Raw genomic sequence first — 4,451 nt, 5'->3', positions numbered from 1 at the left:
TATTATTGTCAATGATTGAGCAGTTTTTTTAACCCACCGCTTTTCAGATAAGTTTGGCCTTTCTTAATTTTTAACTGAAATTATAGGAACTGGTGTTCCACATCTGGAGGTCAGTAGGTTGGAGAAATCTGGCTGAGAAACTCAACTTATTGAACAAATGGTTCTAAATCAAGCTGTTAAAGGTTCCCCCAAAAGAGCTGAGGAAAGGAACAGGAATTGGTGACACCCGCATCTAAAACAGAAATTAGATTGAGCAACAGTACCCCAAAAGCATACTTTTCCATGTAAAAGCTATCCATTTCTACTGGAGTAGATGATTTCAGTGTTTCTGAAGTCCTACTGATCGCTTTATCAAAGAATCTCAGCCCCATCAAGAGAAAAGCAAACATTTCTTCAGAGAAATTTACAAACTCTATTCAGAGACATTTGTTATGGTAAGTTTTAAAGACATAAAAAGGTACTACTGCCCACAATGATTTTATTAATATAATTTTAAAATAATGACTAAGAGTTTAATCCTTGCCACTAAAAGTGTTTTCCACTGAGCACCAATTGTGAAATACTTTAATTCAAATAATAAGCTAATTAAGGTGAAACAGTGGGTATATGGCAGTGTGAACTACCTTCCCTTTAATCAGAGGTCTCCAAACTTGGCAACTTTAAGACTTGTGGGCTTCAACTCCCAGAATTCTCCAGCTATGCTGACTGGAGAATTCTGGGAGTTGAAGCCCAAAAGTCTTAAAGTTGCCAAGTTTGGGGGGAGGCTGCTTTAAAGCCAATCTAAATAAGACAGAAGAAGAGAGGGAGATGGAGAGGAGGAGAGAATACACTAAGTCTAAATCTTTCAGAGGCTGCTCTAATTCCAAACCCTGAGGAACATTCAACTGTGTTCAATTCCCTTTGCGTCAACTGGAGTCAACTGGAGAGCTGGCTGCTCTGTCCTCCTTTACTCTCTGTCTCTCATGAGATCCCTTCCAAATTGGGTCAGTGAGTCTCTTCCCATCTACCACTAGGGATTCAGGACTACAAAAGCCTTAAAATAGTTCTTGCCCTAGTTTCATGTAAGAATGGAAGATGGGTAGAGTGATGGAAAAAGGCAAGTGATTTGTTCAGAGCTCTAGCGAAAGACTGCTTTCCCCACCTAGATTTTACACATTTATTTTGATATAAATTGAAAGTCTTCGGGATCTTATTAAAGCACCACCTCTCTTTTTTCAATCTCATTCACCAGCTTGAAGAAGGAAACTGATTCTTTAGTTAATGGAATGGTTCATATTTTAAGCAGATACATTTTTTTCAGACTTGCATGGCAGCCTTAAGAGACATACCTGCCTTTTTGAATAGTAGAGATTGGTGACCTTGCATAAGGTCTGAAGTATTTCTCTGAATAGTAAAGAATGACAAGCAAGGAAGTTAAGTGAATAAAAGGGTAGTAGAGAAAGAAGAAGAGATTCCGGTGCTTTTTTTGTTCTAATCTTCATTTTTCTTCAATTTACAACTGAGGCATCTCCTCAACCTCTCTGAAATAAGCTGAAAATTTATAAGGAAAACATCAAGGAACTGTTTTAGCAAAAAATTCACTCTAGTTTACAAAATTCAAGGGTTTTGTTGTATCCTCTGGTGTGCATTGGGAGATATTTGGAGTACACTGAATTTAATGGGTTGTTTTCAGAAACTTAATTCCCATTTTATCATGCAAAGAAAACTTGGTGAGGCCAACTTCTGTGAATATAAAATTAAGAAATATCAGGCCGTGTTTATAAAATGCGATGAATGAAAGAACAGAGAAGTATGAAAGTTGTCAACAATAAAGTAAAAATAAAACAAAACTCCAACTTTCTGAGCAAAATTACAGTAGTAATTTTGGGAAGTAGGGAAGGCTACTAGATGATGATCCTTCAAATTATCCAGATCATCCAAGAAATTCTATCTATGTTGTTATTAAGAGTTGACACTGGCTTGACAACATTTAGTCAATCAGCCAGTTAATTCTTCATCAGGTACTGGAAGACTTTCAAAGAAGGAACTTGGTGACATTCCATGACAGATATTTCATAGCATTTCCATCATTTCCACATCAACATACTTTGTAAAAGTAGCTGTTTGCGATTGTTTTTTTAAATATAAGTCTTTAAAATAAAAAAGTATCTAGATCATCCTGAGTGGGCTATATATGAAACTTGCTTTCTGTACATGTTACATGTTGCATTGATTACCCAAGGACCCCCCAAAATTGGATTAAGGCATCTCACAGTATCATCAGGAAGGGAAGGTACAGTCACTACTACTGAGATCTAAGGAGTTAGGTGTGTCTGAAGCTGGATGAGACAGCCAGTTTGGTGTATCTGTTTATGGCATCAGGCTAGATCCTGGGAGATGAATTCTAGTCTCACCTTAGGTACAAAGCCAGCTTGGTGACATTGGGCCAATCACTCCATCTCAACCCCAGGAAATAGGCAATGGCAAACCATTTCTAAAATCTTGCCAAGAAAACTACTGGGACTAGTCCATGCTGTTGCCAAGAGTCAATACTGACTTAAAGGCACATGTGCACACACCCAAATCCACATTTGTGAGACAAGCAAATGGCTTTCAAGGGAAGTTTACTATGGCTTATATAACCTATTGTGTATTCCCCTGGCCCTATTCCACTAAGGAAAAGCAGAGGAATTCTTGAGAAGAAATGTTGGGTTCACAAATTACAAAATCCTTAAAAATGAACTGGCTGTAGGCCCACATGAAATATTTCTTTTGTGTATAGCCACATGAGCCACAGAGGTCACTGGTGTATAGGACTATTATATTGTGGCCACTAGACAACCATGCCAGTTTTGAGAGGGTGGCTACAGAAACTGACTTAATAAATCAAAGAAATACAGGAATTAATTCTTTCCTGCCATCTATTAGTGATTGGATGTTTACAGCACAAATATGAAGCTGGAAAAGACTGCAGCTCTTTCTATCCTGACCCTAGAGTTGTTTATAGTGGAATATATAGACAGGAATATGCACCATAAACTCAAGGTTGTGCATTTTGTTTCCTATTAAAGTAACTCTTGGAAAATTCCTGTGGGTAATTTCCAGCTTGTTTTGCACTCCGCACACTCACTGTAAACTCCTCTCTCCAGATTGCAATGAACACATGCACTACTCAGTGCATCTAGCAAAAATATGGTTGGATGTTATTTATTAAGATCAGCAGGGATTAAAATCAATTAATTGGCAAAATGGAACAAAAGGCAAATAAAAATAAGGAAGGAGAGAGATATGAACAACAAAAACAGTTTTTGTGACGAATCCATCTATGCATATCAAAAGCTCTTAGAATTTTCCAAAGCCATTGGAAACAACTCCTGTGCATAATTAGCATGGACAGCCCAAAAGGGAGTAGCTTGCTTTGATCAGTCTGTAACCCTTTCAGTATATAATGGCAGTAGAATTGAGATGGGAAGTATTTTATGTATTTAGCTTATTTATATGTTGGCAGAATTATACTAAGAAAATACCCCAGTGCCCTTCACCACTTTGTTGTTGAGATATGGGTTGGTACCTTTATTCTTTAGAAGACAGCTTAAGAGTCTCCAAGTTGATCTGTAGAGATAGTCTGCAATGACACACAAGGACATAAGAAATAACATTCCCAATGGCCCTGAAAGATCATTCAAGCAAGCTTAGGTAGTTAATCTCCCACATTTGGGAAGACATTTCAAGAAATGAAATCACTTTGGATAATACACGTTTATTTTTGTCATGTTTCATTTCACCATTTCCAGGTAAATGAAAAATCCTCCCAAAGTCTATCTTTGGACATAGATTTAATAGTAGCATTTCCTTAGCAACCTATCAGAGATAGTCTTCAACTTATGATTGGCCATTTAACAAATGCTCGAAGTTATGAAGGAGCCAAAAGTCACTTATGACCTAACCAGGAAGTTACAACTGCTGCACCACTCAATGGTTACATGATCATCTTTTTGAGCGTTTGGCAACTGGCTCTCATTTATAATCTATTGCAGCATCCCAAAGCCTCATTGATCATGTTTAGCTATGGTTTCTGCCATTTTCTGGCAATAAATAACCATTGGATAAACTGGATTTTGACTTATAACCATGTGATTCACTTAATGACTGTGGTGACTTGCTTAATGAGCACCATAAAAATGGTTGTAAAATTGAGTCCAGTCATATGGTAACTTGCCTTATGACTCCAGTGACCAAAATTCCAGGTTCAATTGTGGCCAATGACTACCTGCGTTGCGTTTGCCTCATTATCTACAGAAGCATTATCTGTATTGAGTTTCTCAATACAGTGTGCAGTTCTATCACATCCAAATTGTACCACTGTACAGGCATAAACATTGCCACTATTTGCTTATCTATTCCATGCTGTTTCAGCTAACATGCATCCTAACAGTGAAGTCTTTATTGTGAGTAAATTACTCCTGGATTCC

The sequence above is a fragment of the Pseudonaja textilis genome, chromosome 1, assembly GCF_049901715.1.
Source record: "Pseudonaja textilis isolate UNSWEBS1 chromosome 1, rPseTex1.2, whole genome shotgun sequence".
NCBI lineage: Eukaryota > Metazoa > Chordata > Lepidosauria > Squamata > Elapidae > Pseudonaja > Pseudonaja textilis.
Note: the sequence above shows the minus strand (reverse complement) of the source record.